Below are 20261 nucleotides of genomic sequence, written 5' to 3'. Positions count from 1 at the left end.
TTTTTTTTTTTTGGTCATGTGTGTTTACTAAAGGTTCTGCACAGTTAGCTTAGTGGTTAAGCTAATGAATGAGCAGAGAAGCTAATGAGTGAACAAAGATGCCAAAGGTTCTATGTATGTTGGGACATGCCTTTAACAGTGAGGCAATTTATAGCTCTGCCTTAGCTTTCATTTACCTTTTTGCCTGTACAATAACCTCAAGATTAGCCAGAAATTAGAATTTAGGTCTTTCCTGAGCAAATGAACGATGCTACCTGTGGCATGACTTTCTAGAATCCCATAATACGTTGGAACTTTTCAAAGTCCCTTACAGACATCTAATTCCCCTCAATTTTCCTATTAAATAAGCTTTTTAGTTATTGTTTTGCTTGTCCCAAATGTTATCTACCACCTCATGCAGCCGAAATGTTGGACAATTGCCTCTAGTTGTTTTTGACAAAAGGCACCCATAGAAAAGCCCGTTTGCACTGGAGAGTTCAGTGTCAGTTCAGATAGATACAATTTAGCTAGTAGAGTCTTCCACCAGAACCTGTCAAATGAAGGAGCTCCAACTCCATTCTGCCCTCTCTAGTGGATGATGTTTTTTATGGCTACCAGGGAATTGGGAATAGATAAAAGTAAGAATAAAAAGAAAAAATACCACGAGGTTGTTGCACTTACCAAGATATAGCCGTATTTGTTGTATAGACACTCCTTAGATTGTTTGGTTGTTAGGTTCTAAATAGTTAATTCTTAAATTTTTTGCCAGTGTTTTTGTTGCTTTTATGAAGCAGTAGATTTCAGAAGTCTTTACTCTGCCATTTTTGCTGAAATAATCCTGTGGTATTGTAAAGCAAGCATGGGAGTGACACTAACCTTAATAAGAATGTGTGGATTCCTTCTCCAAGCTCAAGAGGATTCAAGAGAACCTGGGTGTTTATTGTATTCTTTTATGGATTGTTCAGTCAGGTGAGGAGACAGAGGAGGTTTGGCAAAATAGAGTTTATTATACTCTCAGGTCTTGTGGACAGGAGGCACAACATACTGCACAAGTGGTGGTCAGGATGGAAAGGTGGTCAGGATGGAAAGAGGTTAGGCCCTAGCCTTAATGGGGGTTTCCACCAAAAAGGCAAGGCAGGCGCTGGGGCTGTAGCTCTGTATAAAAATAAACAAATAATGAAGGCATGCTGTCCATTTACACCTACCAAAAATTTTTTTTAAAAGGCAAGGCAGATGTAGGCTATAGTTAAGGATTGGCTAGTTTCGATAATTTTTAAGGGTTCTAGGACATAGTGGTGTTTCTGGTTGTCTGATGTCAGGCTCTAAGATGACTAAGGCAAAAAAGTTTTGCCTCATGGTGAACAAGCCTGGTAAGAGGAAGTAGCTCTGGATTGGTTAGTTTTGTCTATCAAAAGCAACCCCCTATTAAGCCCTTGCTATCTCCAAGAATTGTCTTGCACTGGGAGAGGTACTTTGCCTGGCCAGAAAGGTTTTCTTTTCACTTCCTGTCTGCCTTCCTTTCCTCCTCCCAGTCCTGGAGATTGAACCAAGGATGCTCTACCACTGAAGTATATTTCAAGCCTTTTTTATTTTAAAGTCTTGCTAAGTTGCCCAGCATGGTCTTGAACTTGTGATACTTCTGCCTCAGCCTCCCAAGCAACTGGGTTTATAAGTATGTGCCACTGTGCCTGGCTATAGTTAATTTACTTTATAATTGTCCTATTTCAATAACACACAGGTCTGCCTCATTTTTCTTTTTAACAGTTCAACAGTGTGTGATAGCCACAACCTTATTTAAAGCCTGCTTTCTTACACCATTCTCTCATCAATGGTTGCAAGTTTGATAGCTGTTAATCAGCTTTACATTACTGTGACAAAATACATGAGGTGGATCCACTTAAAGGAGGAAAAATTTATTTTGGCTCATGGTTTCAGAGGTTTCACTCCATGGTCACTTGGTTCCATTGGTTCTGGGCCTATAGCCAGGCAGAACATGATGGGTAGCACATTGTGGAGTAAAGCTGCTTACTTAATGGCATCAGGGAAGCATGGTGGGAGGGATACCTTTCAGGGGTAATACCCCTTGCAGTGAAGCCCAACTTCGTAAAGTTTGTACTACTATCCAGTGATGCTATAGGCTGACAACCAATCCATTAGCACATGGCTTTGGAAGGGACATTTCAGATCCAAACCATAACAACTTGGGGTAGCTAACTGAGGTGACATTTAGTATGTAGGATATTTATTAGGGTATGCTCTTAGAATGAATGGAAAGAAGGCAGAGAAGACAAATTGGGCTGCAGTTGGAATATCGACAAAAATCTGTTGGTCCTCATTGGGAATTCTGCAACTGAAATAGCCCTTAGAGTTGTCCTAAGGTAGGGGAAGGGGCCAGACTTTTATGCTCCTGTTTTGATCTGTTATTGGATGAGAGGGCCCCTTGGGAACACAGCTGAGTTTAGCTGAGACAGTTCCTGAAGAGAACTGACAGCTGAGGGCTGTTTTCCAGTAGCATTCCCAGCAGCTGGTCAATGAATCCTTCATTCTAGAGGGGGCTAAGGGCAACATATCAAGGGTGTCAGCTAATAATATCCTCATATGCTTCTTCTAATTAGGATTTACTTCTTTTTTATTTTTTAAAATTACAGTTTTCTCTTTTTTCTTTCTAGTACTAGGGGTTGAATCCAGGGGTACTGTATCACTGAGCTACATCCCCAGTTCTTTTAATTTATTTTTGAGAGAGGATCTTGAAAAACTGTCTGGCTTTGAACTTGTGATTTTCCTGACTCAGCCTCTAGAGTCAATGGGATTATAGGTGTGCACCACCACACCTGGCTAGAATTTTCTTTTTTTTAATAAATTAGTTTTTCCCATGAGAAAGCTGAAAAATATAATTCTTTCAATTTCTGTACATTTTTACTGAAGACAGTTTTTCCTAACACAGTTAGGAGCTGTTTTGGTTTTATTGGGTGTAAATGATGAATGGACCATTTTAGTAATGGAAATGTCATTGTGGAGTCCTAAAATCCTAAGCATAGAAATTGAAATTCATAGCTAGCAGATCTTAAAAAGACATCTAATTTGGCCCTCTCATTTGGCAAAGGAGGAAACATGGAATGAGGGTTATAAAGCTAGTTAATGATGAGAAAGGATTAGAATGTAGTTCTGCAAACATCCAGGCTAGTGTTCAATGTCTTATTCCCTCAATTAATTTCCTGTAATTTCTAAGATGACAGTGTTAGAGTTCTGAAACTGAGCAAGAGTATTTTTTTATGGCTTTTACAGTCATCTTGTTGCTCCTGGGAGGTGTTAAACAATATGCAGAAGCTTCAGTGACAGTGATGATGATAGTCAACTTCTGGAGCTGTATCATTTTGGACAGATGATTCTGATTTATTTTTAACCTTCCTGGAAGATGATTCCACAGTTAACTTTGGAAACTTCTTCCTAATGACTATGACTTATCAGGTAATGGAAACTTCACTATTATTTGCTGGCACAGTCATGCAATGAATAAGATTTTAAAAGAGGTTTGAAAGTGCTCTAGAATTAAAAAAATAACAACATTGTAGTTTCAGTTATGAATTGTATTAAACATATTCTAGATTATCTGTATCATAATTGTCCCTTGATTCTGGGATCATAATTTACATTTGTATTTATGTTTGTGGTGATTGCCAACTAACAGATACTATTTTGGTTGTTGAGGGCTAATGTTAATGAATAGAATAAAGGCAGTCTTAAGATACTTTTGGGTTAAATGAAACACAAATTATTCTCTTTAACATGTGGGGTTAATGTTTTGTAATAATGTGAAACAAATTGCATTCCTTATTATGAGACACTCAATAGTCCTAAAATTCTATACTTAAAGAAATCTTGTGGTGAAGCAGCTGGAAACATTTTTGTGTGGCAAGGACATATTTAAATTCAAAAAAACCACTCATGTTTATAAGTGTTATTTGTTAAATTGAATTTTTGGGGGGGCAATTTTGCTTTTAAATTTTAGTTCATTTGGTTTTATGTTTATACAATACTTTTATGCACAGTTTATTTCTAATTTTGTTTGTATAGGTTTAAGAAACCTAAGATTAAAAATAATTGATGTGGATATTATATAAAACTGTGAAAACATTTCTCCTCTACGAAGGGGTCTATATATTTCCCAAGTGTAAGAATCTGTCTCCAGAATTCTAAATTAGTTTAAAGAAGTTAATGTTAGGCTACCTATAGATACCCACTTGAAGTATATGAAAATTTCAAATATGCTAGTCATATTTTATATGTGTGTGTGTGTTTAGGCAACAAGGTAGGAAAACAGAGACCCCAATGTAGAAAACTATTGTTGTAAATTGTAATAATAGGAAGTTTCTTTGGAATAAAGCATCTGATGCCATAATGTACTTTTAAGAAGATAAATTTTAGTCTTGAAAGATTCATACTACCTCTCATGACTCACGTTATATCCCCCTACCCCCACTCCTCCCCGCCTGTGAATTGAACCTATGGCCTTGAATCCACTAAGCATACAGTGAGTGAACTACTACCCAGCCCCATATTTAATTCTTTGGAATTGCTTAACTCTTAAAAAATTATAGTGAATGTTATAATTTTGGGGAAAAAAACACTTCATGATTTGTTACATGAGTTTGAATGTAGGTATTTGTAATCAAACTGGTAAGATCTTCCTGTTAAATCAAGTTTTGGTTGCTTGTTTTGGGTGAGGTACATAACCTGTGGTTTATTCACTATTTTTGTTATTTGTTTTGTGTTTTGGAATGGAGCCTCACTGTGTTGCCCAGGCTAACCTTGACCTCCTGTGCTTAAGTGCTGCCTTAGCCTCACATTGCCTCAGCCAACATGTTCAGCAGTTTACTTACTTTTTTTTCCCTTCTTTTTTGGTACTGGGAATGAACCTGGGGTACTTAACCACTGAGCCACCTCCCCAGCCCTTTTTAATATTTTATTTAGAGACAGTCTCTAAAATAATAATAAATGGAGTTGCTTAGGGCCTCACTAAATTACTGAAGCTGGCTTTGAACTTGTTTGAACTCATGATCCTCCTGCCTCAGTCTCTGGAGCTGCTGGAATTAGAGGTATGTGGCACCTCACCTAGGCTGAGCATTCTTTTTTATGCTTGTTGACCATTTGCATGCATATCTTCTTTGAAGAAATACCTTTTGTTTTTGTTTTTATTTTTTGGTGCTTGGGTATTAACCCAGGGGTGCCCTACCACTGAACTGCATCTCCAGACCTTTTTTATTTTGAGACAAGTTCTCTCTGAGTTGCCCAAGCTGGCCTTGATCTTGCTACTGCCTCATTCTCCTTAGTAGCTGGAATTATAGGCATGCACCACCATGCTAGATGTAGACTCCTTAAATTGGAGTATTTGGGGGGGGGGGTTGTTGTTACAATTTCCTTATACTATTGTCTCTGTTGTTGTTAGAATGTCCAAAAGGGTTCTCCATAAATGTTTTTAGTGGTCATATGTTTCATCATGTGGACTGATATATTCAAGTAGAGTTTTATTGCTCTTTTGTATTAGTACATTTTATAACATGGCTTATGTTAACCTTCCAGCTTAATTCCCTTCTCTCTCCTCTCCCTTTCCCTACCCCACAAACACTAAAAAAAAATTAAGTTCTAGCCGTTCTTTCTGTAAGTTGTTCTCCAGATCTTCACACATGCTGTTTCCTATCCATGAAATTCTTCCTCTCCTATTTGATCTGACTTACACTCTCTTCCGGTCAAAGCTTAATTGTCGTTTTCTCTGGGAAACCATCTTTGAGCTTGTAGGTATAAATCAGGCGTTCCTCTTATAAGGTTTCCTTTATTATGCTCTTTTTTAAGGTACATAATATGATCATCAAATTTTTATTACTTCACAAAATATTTGAGAAATTCAATCTAAACAGAGGAAAGATTTAGCAGGACCGTGGGAAATTGTGGTGGACACCTGTAATCCCAGCAGCTCAGAAGGGTGAGGCAAGAGGATTGCAAGTTTGAGGTCAACCTCATCAGCTTAGCAAGACCCTGTGTCAAAATAAAAAAATCGATTGGGTTGGGGCTGGGGTTGGGACTCAGTGGTAGCATACTTGCCTGGCATGTGTGAGGCACTGGGTTCGATTCTCAGCTCCACATATAAATAAATTAATAAATAAAGGTGTACCAACAACTTAAAAAAAAAAAAAGATAAGGTTGTAGTTCAGTGTTAAAGTGCCCCCAGGTTCAATCACCAGTACCAAAAAAAGGTGGTGTGTGCAGGGTTATTTTGGCTCATTGTTTCAGAGGTTTTAGTCCAAAATAGAAGAACTCCATGGCAGTGGGAACATGTGATGGAGGAGGTTGCTCACCTTCAAGTCCACCAGGAAGCAGAGAAAGAGAGAAAGGGGTTGAGGACAAGATGTACCCTTGAAGGACAGTTTCCCCAGTGACCTGTCTCTTCCAACTAGGACTTACTTTCTAAAGTTTCCACCACTTTCTATTAGTACTACCAGCTGGGGACCAAGCCTTCAACACATGAACCCTTAGAGGACATATACACATGGCATATTTATTTACTGTCTCTATTCAGTAGGCCTCTGTGAGGATAGGGATTGTAATGGCCTGTGTTCCATTGTATCCTCATAATGTTGGCCATGGGAGGCACTCAGTACAGAATTGTTCAGAGAATGAATATCAGTGCCAATATTTTTTCAACAAATTTGCATTTCTCATATGTGCAGAGAATTCTAAGTAATAACAAATTGGAAACAAATTGTTTTAATCAGGTATCTACTAAAATCTAATTGGGGAGAAAGAGGTTTTCTCTTAATATTGCCCTATTCTGCATCACTTTTTACTACTGAGACTTCAGGCTTAATCTAGTTAAAATCAAGTTGACTGTAGAATCCAGGAATACTGCTAACCTAGCCCTGAAACAGCTAATGAATGATTTGATTGAATCATCTCTCTTACATTATTAAGCAATAATCTAAATCACAATTTTCTTAAAAAATATATATATATATCTCCCAGTTCCTTCCTTTTCCAGTATTGTCCATAAATGGAATCCCTGTGGCAGTTTTAGGGAGTCTTGTCATATTTTCTTTCTTTGTGCTGGGGATTAACCACTGAGCCACATCCCCAGCCAGAGACAGGGTCTTGACAAGGCTGGCCTCCAATTTGCAATTTCCTGTCTCAATCTCCTGAGTCACTGGGATTACAAATGTGTGCCCCTGCAGCCAATCCAATTGCTGTTTTTGTCACAGCATCTTGAACATAGTTTTTTTTTTTTTTAAATGTCAAATCTGGGGGGGAAAAAAGTCAAATCTGCTTAATTTTATTCAGTATTACAAGCATTTATTGAATTTAGAATTCTGAAAGGTGTAGCTTCAGGACTCACAATCCAGTGGGAAAATTTAAAACTTGGTTTAATGTACAAAGAATTTTGAAGAAAGCACTACAATAAGTGAGAAAAAAATTACATTTGGCTAGGTAGAAAATTCTGTGGGAGGGCTGGGATTATGGTTCATAGCAGAGTGCTTATCTCGCAGGAATGAATCACTGGGTTTGACCCTCAGCTACACATAAAAATAAATAAATAAATAAAAGTAGTGTGTCCATCTACAACTAAAAAATTATTTTAAAAAATTCTGTGGGAGAATCACTGTAAGTAGGTAGAATAATCTTTGGAATGCAAATCTTAATTATTTCACTGTTTTACTTAATCTTCCATGGCACCCCCAAATATATAATTGTCAGGTTCCTTCATGGCTTGGTTCTGATTTGACTAGTCACACCTTGCATTGTATTTTTTATTTTTTCTTTCTTTTTGCCATGCCTCTCTATCACTCTTCCTCTTCCTTTGGGGGTTTTATTTTCTCTATACCATCTGAGTCTTAAACCTTATACTGTACTAGTGTGTGTTTGAAAGATTGTATACCCTATTGTACTGCAGAAGATGATGTGGTGCAAATGTTGAAGTGGAAGAAAGGAGGTTTGTTGGTAAACTGGAGCCTCAGTACACTTTTTGACTATTCTGTACATTGAAATAAGTGGAAATGCCAAAGTAAAAAAAAAAAAAAAAGAATGAAACTTTTGCTTTATGTACGTGAACAATTACAGAGATAATTAAAATTGGGGTGGAAGGGAGATGGGAGCTGGAGGTGTGACTCATTGGTAGGGTGTTTGCTGTCCTGGGTTCAGTCCCTTGCACCAACACCAAAAGGGAGGGGGCTCAAAAATTTTTTTCCCTCCCTTTGATTTGAGAGTTTAAACTTGTGTTAATAAATTAAAGCTAATTAGCATAGCTCATTGTTTGAAAAAATTATTTCCTTCAGTCTAGAAGTTGTGTTATTTTATGTTAAAATAAGCATAATCCAGAATGAATCATAAGTTTTTGTTTATTTCCTAGACTTAGGGAAACATTAATCTATTCAGTGATTATTTAGTTGATATACCTGCAATATGCAGAATGAAAAATTCATTTGCAAAATGCTAGGGTAACACTGTACAAGATAGAATGAAGTTTCAAGAAACCTGCATAGTATGGAAAGTAAAAGAAATGGTGATAATCAGGTAAAAGATTTATTTTTAGGTTAAGTTTATTTGCAAGCGTATCTAGTTACTGCCTAAGTACTCTCTCAATATTTAGTTTCCTAAGAAATGGTTTTGTTGGGGCTGGGGATGTGGCTCAAGCGGTAGCATGCGTGCGGCCCGAGTTCGATCCTCAGCACCACGTACAAAGAAAGATGTGTCTGCTGAAAACTAAAAAAAATAAATTAAAAAAAAAAAAAAGAAAGAAATGGTTTTGTTGTTAAAGGTGTTTCAGCCAGTTGTACTTCATTTCTAAGCAAAAGGTAGACTATTTCTTCCTGTTTTTCTTATCCTAGTGAGTGAGCTAGATAATAAAAATAAAAATGATAAAAATGTATGTTCCACTGACTTTTTTTTCCATTGTGGAGCTGTTTAGAAGTGGCCAACGTTATCTTCTTCCCTTGGACCAGCCGTGGTTACTGTTAGCATTTTAGAAGCACAGGGATCCGTCAGATGTATTTATCCGATGGATCTTTGAGCATGTTTTTTAAAAGGAAGATAAAGAAGAGGGAACTTTTATTCCTTCACTCTTCTCATAGAAATATCATTCTTTCTTTTTCTAGGTTTCCCATGTGGTGGTGGTTACAGCTTAGAATTCCTGAGAGGGAGAATGTTTAGGACTGAGAATAAGAAGAGAGCTGGGGGAGGGGAATTCATTTCCAAATAAGCCTTTGAATAAGTCTCTAAGAATAGGTAGAATTTGTACAGGGAGAAAATGGCCAAGAATATAAATACACAAAGGATATTAGTGTGAAAGTGTTACCGCTTTTGACCCGTGAAGAGTTCTTGCTTCCCCAATGTTGAAGAATAACACCAGAGAAGCATGCTGAGGCAAGGTCAGAGTGGAAAATTAGAAGTTTATTAAAGGACACCAGGAAAGACTTCTCCCGGAGGAAGAAGGGGACCAAAGAGATGGAATCCGTGGAAGTGCGGTTGTCTCTCCATTTTATAGTTTTCAGTGATGGAATGTAGGTGGGAAGGCCCTCGGGGTGGGACACAGGTGGGCCAAAGAAGTAATCTGGGCAGGAAGGACTTCTGAGGCAGCATCTTTTTTTTTTTTTTTTTTAAATTTTTTAAAATATTTATTTATTTTTTAGTTTTCTGCGGACACAACATCTTTGTTGGTATGTGGTGCTGAGGATTGAACCCGGGCCGCATGCATGCCCAGCGAGCACGCTATCTTGAGCCACATCCCCAGCCCTCCTGAGGCAGCATCTTTAAATTTGCTGTTCATTAACACTTCTTTGGGATGGGCTATCTTTAAAACTGTTGGGGGCTGTTTCTTGGACTTCATTAACATTTCAAGAGTTGCTCAACTTCATTCATTCTCATGGCCTCCATTTTAGATCTCACTGGATATTAGACCCAACCTAACTACACTGACTACCTAATTTTAAATCTGGCTTCAAAAGGAATCAGTTTTTCTCTAGGAGACATTTGAACTGATGGTTTTGTGGGATAATTGTTAAATTTCATACAGTTATTGTGTCCTGTGGTAAGATGATGAACAATCATAAGTCAAAAAATGGATCATTGGGCTGGGGATGTGGCTCAAGTGGTATCGAGCTCCCCTGTCATGCGCGGGGCACTGAGTTCGATCCTCAGCACCACATAAAATAAAGATGTGTCCACTGAAAAATAAATATTAAAAAAATTCTCTCTCCCCTCCCTTCCTCCTTCCCTTCCTCCCTCTCTCTCATAAAAAAATGGATCATCATTATACATTTTTTTTAATATTTAAGTTTTTTTAGGTGGACACAATGTCTTTATTTTACATTTATGTGGTGCTGAGGATTGAACCCAGTGCCTCGTGCATGCTAGGCGAGCACTCTACCACTGAGCCACAACCCCAGCCCCCATCATTATACATGTTTATGTGAGGATATGAAAGAAAGTTTTCCTTAGTGATATATTTTCCCATAATAAAAAGTGTGTGTGAAACTGTGCACAGCCAGCACTAGAGATCAAACATTTTGATTATTTAAAAATAATAAATAATAATTTTCCTGAATTACATTTAGAGTTTGAATAAAAAGAAACATGTACCCTAGGAATTTCTGTATGCCCAGTTCTCATCTATTCAAATCAGTGTCTATTACTTCTATACATGTCACGCTTTTGAGTGGTTTTATACACTAATAATAAGTAGCATGAATAATTATTCTGGGATATTTAAATACCATTCTTTTCAAAAAGAAAATTAAGTGACATATTAACAGCCAAGTTTTAACCCTCATCAAGAATTTTCAGGAAAAAAGTACATTTTAAACATTTTTTATAAGCTGTTCTTATGGGAAGATGTCATGGAATTCCAGGGAATTAAAGCCCAGGGTATCTTATAGTACTGTGGTTGTGGTGGCAGGTATCTTGTTTTACAGAAGCTTAATTGATAAATTATCTCTATGAGCTGTTAAAGGGAGTTTCCAAAGAACATTTATTGTTTTCTTCATTGACTTAAGACTAAATATATTATAGAGATTATGTTTAGGTTTTTTACCTTGGAAACTTTAAAATTTTAGGTTTTAAACTATACACTGATTGAATATAGTAGTATTGTAATAAATGAGTATAAATACCTAAATTTCAGATTTTTGAAAGTATTTTTGTAGTTGTAGATGGACACGATACCTTTATTATTTTTTTAATGTGGTGCTGAAAATCGAACCTAGTGCCTCACATGTGCTAGGCAAGTGCTCTATTGCCGAGCCACAACCCTAGCCCCAAATTTAAGTCTTTTTTTGTCTTATTTATGTTCAGTTTTTTAGATACCTTAAAGATTTTATTAATATTTATCAATGTACTGAAGTAGCAAAATCTTTGCCTTAAAGTGATGCATACTATTTATCATAGATGAAATCAGTACTTCTGGGTTTGAATTTCTATAAGATATTGTACACAAATGGTCATTCCCCTTAATTTATATTTGAGGAAACAGAGCTATGTACTTATGACTTATTTATTCAGCAAACTGAAATGTATTGAGTATTTTTTTTTTTAAACAAATGCCAGTCATTGTTTTGGATGCTAGGAATGTATCAGTGAACAAACAAACAAACAAAAAATCATACTTGCATGGTACTTATATTCTGATAGCATTTGTCTAACTTAACAAATGACAATATAGGAACCATTGATTTGGTTTAATATTCCAAATTTCTTGGAGTGAAACTGGGCTGGCAGATGTTTTTCATCTTGCTTGTTATTCATATAGTTTTGTCAGGCTGCCTAGAGTCTAAGTTAAGAATGCTAACTCATAGGTGAAGTTAATGGTGTCAGTTTAAGGTGTAAGGAGAACTGTGTTAACATTGTGAGATTGTCAGTCCTAGTATATCTGCCCTTAATTTCTCTAGCTAATTTTCTCTCCTTTTCTGTAGAGCAGCTTTATAGTTTGGTAAGTAGTAGAATGCACTGTGGAATAAGATTGCCTGGATTCAGATCAGTGCCTCCACTATTTGTTTTGTGATATTGGGCATGTTACTTTATCTTTGTACTTTTTGTTAAGAGGGGAGAACAATATCAACTCATAGCACCATTGTAAAATGTAAATACTTATGTGTTTGACACATGGTTATTACTCTTCCTCCTCTTTACTTACAATTCTGAAATTCAAAACATTCAGAAAAGTAAATGATTTTGTTAAGCATTTGGTGGAGAAACCTTACACAATGCTGCCCACCCCCAACCAGGGATTAAGTCCAGGGGTGCTTAACCACTGAGCCCTTTTATATATTTTATTTAGAGACAGGATCTCATGGAGTTATTTAGGGCCATACTTAATTGCTGAGACTGGTTTTGAACTCACAATCATCCTATCCCAGCCTCCTAAGCTGCTGGTATTACAGGTGTGTGCCTCCACACCGGGCTATATTTTTTATTTATTACACTTCACAAAAACTCAGACTTTTTTGGAGAAATACAAATATGTTTGTGTTATGCCCCAGTTGGCATTAAATGGTGTGTTTTGTAGTACTATATGTGTTACTATATGTAATACTACATGTGGTGTATAAGCTCTAGTAACTTTCTGGAATACATCTGGCCACCTGGGCTTTAGTGAAGGAATGTGTCCTGTATTAGGGAAAAATCATACTATTAATACTTTTATTTTTCTCATACTAATAGTATATAAAGATTTATAGTAATTTAAGTAGCTTATCTAATCCATTTAATTGCCTTAGTTATTGATTATTAATTATACTTTGAGTTTAAGACATTGATAAATGAATCAAAGCTGTTATTTTTTGAAAACTTGATAGAAAATTACTTATTTGTAACTTATGAAATTTTAAATATCTCTTGTTTTAGGAAATAGCATCTTAACATAAGTCTGCCCTTAAGCAAGGACATTTTTTTCTTCTCTGATCATAAAGTATGTAAGAACAGTTGTTACTCTTTGATAATAATCTTGATTTAGTCAGCATTCTCTTGTCACTAACTTCATCCAGTCTTTTCAGTAATAAAAACAGAGCAAATGATAAATGATGAAAGTATTTTAAAAAAATTCTAATCTTATATATTCTTAAACATTTTATTCTCTTTTCCAAGGTGCATAAATAAGTTATAAGTAATGTAATCCATTTATTCTTAGCAGAATAGAGTGGTTAGATGAGGAGGGAAGTGAATTATGAATATCTGTGTAGAATTATTATCAAGAGAGTTGGGAAACTGTTAGTTGATAGAATGTTTTAAGAGTAAAATTCTGAGGGGAAGTGGCTCTATGCACCTCAAAGTGTGTGTAATTCTGTTATTATTCTTCAGATTCCAAATTGGTGCTTAGACCGTGTTGAACTTCTTTACGTGATGTTTATAACATTTTAAAGATGGTCAAGATAGTTCTGGGATTGTGGCTCAGCAGTAGAGTGCTCGCCTAGCACGGGCAGGACCTGGGTTCCATCCTCAGCACCACATAAAAATAAAGACATTGTGTTGTGTCCATCTACACCTAAAAAATAAATGTTTAAAAAAAAAAAAAAGGTTTGGTCAAGACGTCAGGCAATATGGTTTTAGAGAATACTATTAAAATGGCTTGTTTAATCCCAGCAGTTCATAGGCTAGGGCAGGAGGATCACAAGTTAAAAGCCAGCTTCAGCAATTTAGCGGGGCCCAAAGCAACTTAGGGAGATCTTGTCTCTAAATAAAATATATTAATGGGCTGGGGATGTTGTTCAGTGATTAAACACCCCTGGGTTTCAATCCCTGGAACCCCAAAAAAGGCTTGTTCATACCTTGAAAGGGGTGTACTTCTTATATTAATGGGAAACAGGCTTACCGGTGGCATAATGCCTTCAAATGTCAGAATAATGATAATTTGTGGAAATACAGAGTTGCCAATTAAAAGTTGAAAATCCATTGTGCTTTAAACCAATTATTTCTATGTAAAATAATATTTGGATTTTAAAAGATGGTTGGAACAGTGGTGGTAGTATTTTGATAATTTATCACCTTGCTTCAGGCTGTGTTATAAATAGAAAAGATAAAAATAAGGTGTTATATTTGCTTCTGGATCTTCAGTATTTATTAATATTTCTTTTTTCCTTGGAATTATTATTTTTTAAATATTTTTTAGTTATAGATGGACACAATACCTTTATTTTATTTGTTTGTTTATATGTGGTGCTGAGGATCGAACCCAGGATCTCACATGCGAGAGGCAAGCACTCTACCACTGAGCCACAATGACTGGGGTCAGTCCCTTCCTTGAAATTGTTTACATCAATAAATTAGGATATTTATAAATTAATATATACAATTATATATAAATAATATGTATTATAAATTATACTAATTGCTACAAGCTGAATTTATCTTAAAGTTGCTTCCAAACCTAAATTATTTTGAAAGTTTATTTTTTTGAGGGGGTTACTGGGAAGTAAACCAGGGGCTACATACCACTGAGATATACCTCCAGTCCTCTTTATCTTTTATTTTGAAACAGGATTTTGCTCAGTTACTTAGGGTCTCCTTAAATTGCTCTGACTGGCCTCAAATTTGCCATCTTCCTGCTTCAGTCTCCGTGTCTGTCTGAAGATTTCTTTTTTAAGTCCTTGGATGTTAAAGTTTGCTCCTTAATGGTGTTGTAGTTCCTAGTTTTTCGCATTTTTTTAATAACTGCTGAAGTGTTCTAAAAAATCATTAAATAAAAAAAAAAACTGGGCTGGGGATGTGGCTCAAGCGGTAGCGCGCTCGCCTGGCGTGCGTGTGGCCTGGGTTCGATCCTCAGCACCACATACAAACGAAGATGTTGTGTCTGCCGAGAACTAAGAAAAAATAAATAAATGTTAAAATTCTCTCTCTCTCTCTCTGTCCCCCTCTCTCTCTCTCTCTCACTCTCTCTTTAAAAAAAAAAAAAACTAAAATCATTTGTATTCATTATTAGCCCGCCCCCCAATTAAACCCAGAGGTGCTTTACCACTGAGCTACCTCTCTAGACCTTTTTATATTTTTATTTTGAGTCAGGGCCTCACTAAGTTTTTGAGGCTGACCTTGAATTTATGAGCCTCTTGCTTCAGCGTCCTGTGTCACTGGGATTACAGGCATGTGTCACTGCACCTGCCAATTAAATAATTTAACATAAGAAAAAATTTGCAGTAGAACAAATTTAATAATTTAATTTCTCGTTTTAGTCAAGATTCTGTTATTTTAGAAGTGAAAACTACCCTAGTTGTGAATCAGGTTTAGGATGATAACCAGTTAAATCAATGTTATAAGTTTTGCACTGGTGACATCTAGTGGTCTTTCAATTAAAAATAATCTGCTGTCAAAATGTCAGTAAATACCAAGTAATTCTCATGGGATAATCATGTGCTGATTATTGAATGTTTGGGTATTATATAAGATAGTTCCCAGTGAGCACCTTTGCCTGCGTTCAAAGAAAGAGAAAATCAGCAAAAAAAAAAAAAAAAGTTCCTCTGAATTATCAACTGAAATTTTGATTATTGACTCAGTACCCTTATAGTTAAAAGTGTATTTTTATTGCCTAGTGACTCTGTCTTGGTAGGTTTTGGATTTCTAAGAATTAGTTCATTTCATTTGTGTTATCTAGTTTGTTAGTGTACAAGTGTTAATAGACCCTCTTATAATTTTTTTATTTGTGTAGAATTGATAGTAATGTTTCCTTCCATTTCTCATTTTAGTAACTTAAAAATTTTTTGTGTTTTTTCTTAGTCTAGATAAAGATTTATCTATTTTGTTAGTCCTTTTTGATTTTTCTAATCTCTTTCATTTATTTATCCTCTGCTCTTTTAGTTCCCTCCTTCTGCTAACTTTAAGATTGTTCTTCTAGCTCTTTAAATAGTGAAGTTAGGTTAATTTAAGCTCTGTTTATATTTTATTTATTGATTGATTGATTGATTGATTGATTGTGTGTGTGTGTGTGTGTGTGTGTGTGTGTTTGGTATGGAGAACTTAACCACTGAGCCGAACCCTCAGCCTTTTTTGTATTTAGAGATAGGGCCTCATTGAGTTGCTTAGATTGTTGAGGCTGGTTTTGAACTCCTGATCCTCCTGCCTCAGCCTCTTGAGCTCTGTTTTTTTTTTTTTTTTTTTACTTTTTAGTTGTAGGTGGACACAATATCTTTATATTATTTTTATGTGATGCTGAGGATCGAACTTAGTGCCTCATGCACGCTAAACTAGCGCCTAAGCTCTGTTTTTTAATATAAGCATTTATAGCTATAAATTTCCACTTTAATTCTATTTTTGTTGCATTCCATAAGTTTTGGTATGTTTCTGTTTTCATTCATCTGCTCCCTAACTTCAGTTAAGAATTCTTCTTTGATCTGTTATTTTAATTTCCACAAATTTGTGAATTTCTTATTTTCTTTGTTATTAATTTCTAACTTTGTCTTGTTATGGTTGGAAAAAATACTTGGGTATCTTTTAAAAGCTATTGAGCTTTTTTTTTTGTGTGTGTGTGTGTGAGTGTTGGTACTGAGAATTGAGTTCAGGGGCACTTAACCACTGAGCTACATCCCCAGTCCCAGAATCTGGCTAAATTGCTGAGGCTGGCCTCCTAGCAATCCTTCTGTCTCTCTGAGTCTCTAGGATTAGCATGTGTACCACCACATCTGGTTAAAAGCTATTGAGATTTAATTTGTTGTTTAATATATCCTGGAGAATGTCCCAGGTGCACTTGAGAAGAATGCATATTCTTTTGTTGGGTAAGTGTTCTTCATATGTGTGTTAGAATTAGTTGATCAATTATATTGTTCAAATACTCTTATTTCTTTACTTTTTGGTTGTCCTGTCCATTATTGTGAGTGGGACATTGAGGCATCCAGCTGTTTCTGTCTCCAGTTCTGTCTTTTTTTCCTTCATATGCCACATTTTACTACCGAATCATTGCAGGCCCACCCCCCCAAAAGTGGGATGTGACCATTATGGGAAGCCCTTTGTTAGAGAGAGAGAGAACGAACTGTGCCTGTATTAACCTAAAAATAATTTATTACTAAACTGCCCTTAATGCAAGATTAGGTGTTCCAAATATTCATGAATATATGTTAATATGGTGACAATGATTATGCCATGAAATACTGTTACCATTGGGCTATCCAGTTGAAGTCCAGGTTCTTGGTGTCCTGAACAAAGAATTTGAGGAAGACACACAGAAGTAATAGTGAAACATAGATTTATTGAAAGTGAATATAGCACTCAGAATGGATTGGCCCAGTGAAGAGATGCTCAAGGACCCAACGTCTGGAAATAAGGGGCCTTATATGCTAAACTGTGGAGCAATCTCTTCCCTTTACTGACCTGATAGAAGATGATCTTCCCCTATTTGTTCTCATTGGTTACCTTATGATACCCGATTAGAATATTTTCCAATTTTACCCCCATTGGTTACTTCAGAAAACCTAATTAGAATCCCTTCTACTGTATCCCCATTGGTCATTTTAAAATTGCAACCTGTGGCGGAAGTTGTCATGGTAATGGGGTTTATTGTAACCAGCGACTGGACTCTGCTCCCTCCCTTGAGCCCCATCTGCTTCTTTCTTATATTTTGTGTCTGTCATCTTGGTGTCTTTAAACTCTAGCCTAACAGTATGGTGTTTTTGTTGTATGTTATTACTTGTGTGTAAATGTTTAGTGTTGTGAAATTTTCTTTCTGTATTGGACATCATATATTGTATTAATATATTTTGGTCTCACGACCTTTTTTGATTGCAAGTTGTTTAGTATAGAAAGTTGGTAGGCTTTTATAGGAATATATTAGGCTTTATGGGCCACATAGGATCTATATTGCCTCTTTTTCTTTGTATGATATTGTATGGCATTTTAAAAATGTTAACATTTTCAGTTCTAAGATTGTCCAGAATAAATTTTTAAGTAGGTTACTAGTCACTGCTTTATCTTTAAAAGAAGGTTGTGTGTGTGTGTGTGTGTGTGTGTGTGTGTGTTTTAATTGTAATGAATTTGAAGTTCATTCTTCTATGGTTGATGTTTTTATCATGGTCAAGCAATCTCTCAATGTTAGATCATGAAATGTATGTATATCCTAAAAGCATTATTGTTTTGCCTTCACATTTACATCTGCAATCCTTCTACTATACTATATAGAAGTAAATTTTAAGTTTTTCCTCACAGGGTACTCTGTAAGCACTGTTTAAAGTGACCATTCTGCTCTGTCATAATTCAGAATCATGTGACCTTCTATACTTGGTTTCTGGGTTTTCTCTCTTTTGTATGTTTTTCTATCCATATATCAATTATTATCTTAATTTCTGTAGATTTTATAATACATCTTAGTATCTGGTGGAGTAAGGTTTATCACCTCAGTTTTTATAATCGTGGCTGTTTTTGGCAATTGGAATTCTTTGTGAATTTTATAATTCGTAATTTTATAACTCAAGTTCTATAACCCCCCACGTGTATATTTAGAATTTGATTGGAATTAAATCTTGAGTGTGGGTGAAAATGGATGGTTTTATAGTAATGAGTCTGCTAGTCCATTTAGCTTCTATTTATTGCTATCTTTAAATTTCCAAAGTGTCTATGTGGAGATCATACATGTTTGTGTTATTCCTAAGTACACTTTTTAAAAAATATTTTTTAGTTGTAGTTGGACACAATAGCTTTATTTATTTATTTTTATATGGTGCTGAGGATTGAACCCAGTGCCTCGCAAATGCTAGGTGAGCGTTGTAACGTTGAGCCACAACCCCAGCCCCCACTTTTATTTTTTTGATGCTATTGTAATATGGTTTTTTAGGTTGCTTTTCTTTTTTAAAGTGTTTATTTGCAGAGATGTTGCTATTAATGGTATGTTATAACCTATAAGAATAACTGGAAAGTCCATTGTTAGTTATCTTTTACTGAGTGCTAAATCTGCTTTTATTTGATCATTATTATAACTGTTGGATACAACCTTTACATTTTCAGTTGAAGTACCTTCTAAATATTTGGTGATAAAGGGTCATAAGGTCAGTTCTAGCCCTTGTGACTTCTATTTCATCTGCTTCCCCTCCCCACATATCCTAGTTAAACCATCTTCTTTTGAGGTTTTATTTTAATAAGTTCTCACCTTTAACTAGTCCTATATGCTCATCTGTTATCTACCTTTAACTCCCTCATTTTGGGATTCTTGCTTTTTGTGTATGGTTTGTGCTTGTTTAATTTACTGTATTCTCTAAATATGGATGGTTAGAAATAGAAAATAAATTCTCACAACACTCTATAAAAGATTTTAATAGGATGTATAACTTAACTACAGTGTAATTTTTTAAAATTTTTCAGAAGACATTATGACTTTGACTTAGTTTGTAATGCTGCTTGACTGAAAGCGGCATTACGAAGTCAAAGTCATAGTTTTGTTTTGTGGTGCTGGGGATTGAATCCAGGGCTTTGTGCATGGGAGGCAAGCATTCTACCAACTGAGCTATATCCTCAGCCCCAGTAACTACTTCTTTTTTTTTTTTTTTTTTAAGATGAATTTAACCATCTTTTCTTTTTAAAGAGAGAGTGAGAGAGGAGAGAGAGTGAGAGAGAGAGAGAATTTTTAATATTTATTTTTTAGTTCTCGGCGGACACAACATCTTTGTTGGTATGTGGTGCTGAGGATCGAACCCGGGCCGCACGCATGCCAGGCGAGCGCGCTACCGCTTGAGCCACATCCCCAGCCCCCCAGTAACTACTTCTTAAGCAGAAGTTTCTTTCAGCTTTTTCTATTAGTAATCATAGATTACTTTATGAGACCTGAAAATTGAAGTCACATGAAGAACGTGATTCATTTTGTAAAAATGTCTATATAGCAAAAAAAGTTCTATCAGTCTTTCTGGAAACATGTATTTTACCTTTTGTCCATAGCTTAAGAGACAGTAAGTGCGGGCTGGGGTTGTAGCCTAGTGGTAGAGTGCTTGCCTAGCATGCATGAGGCACTGGGTTCGATTCTCAGCACCATGTATAAATATCTAAAATAAAGGTCCATTGACAACTAAAAAATATTTAAAAAAAAAAAAAAGAGACAGTAAGTGCTAATCATGCCAATCTTTTTTTTTTTTTTTTAGGATCTTAGACTACGAGGTTCTGAATCTTTACCATTCTTTTTAGACCTTTATTTTTATTTGGATGCTTGAAATCAATACATCCTAACTTTATGTATTAAGTAAACTTCTACCTGAATTCATTTGCTTTGATTCCATGTTCAGTGAAATTTAATTTTTTTTGACAAATATAATGATTGTTTGGCTAAGTATCTTTCTTATGTGAAC

At 35.8% G+C, this 20261-nt stretch overlaps 1 protein-coding gene across 2 annotated transcripts in view; it reads left to right on the top strand.

Annotated features, from left to right (window-relative positions):
- Strn3 (striatin 3) overlaps positions 1–20261 on the top strand; it is an 88125-nt gene that overhangs the window by 22366 nt on the left and 45498 nt on the right. The window lies entirely within an intron of this gene.

This window comes from Urocitellus parryii, chromosome 6, assembly GCF_045843805.1.
Source record: "Urocitellus parryii isolate mUroPar1 chromosome 6, mUroPar1.hap1, whole genome shotgun sequence".
In the NCBI taxonomy this organism is placed as follows: Eukaryota; Metazoa; Chordata; class Mammalia; order Rodentia; family Sciuridae; genus Urocitellus; species Urocitellus parryii.
Note: the sequence above shows the minus strand (reverse complement) of the source record. Positions and strands in the feature narration are given on the sequence as shown.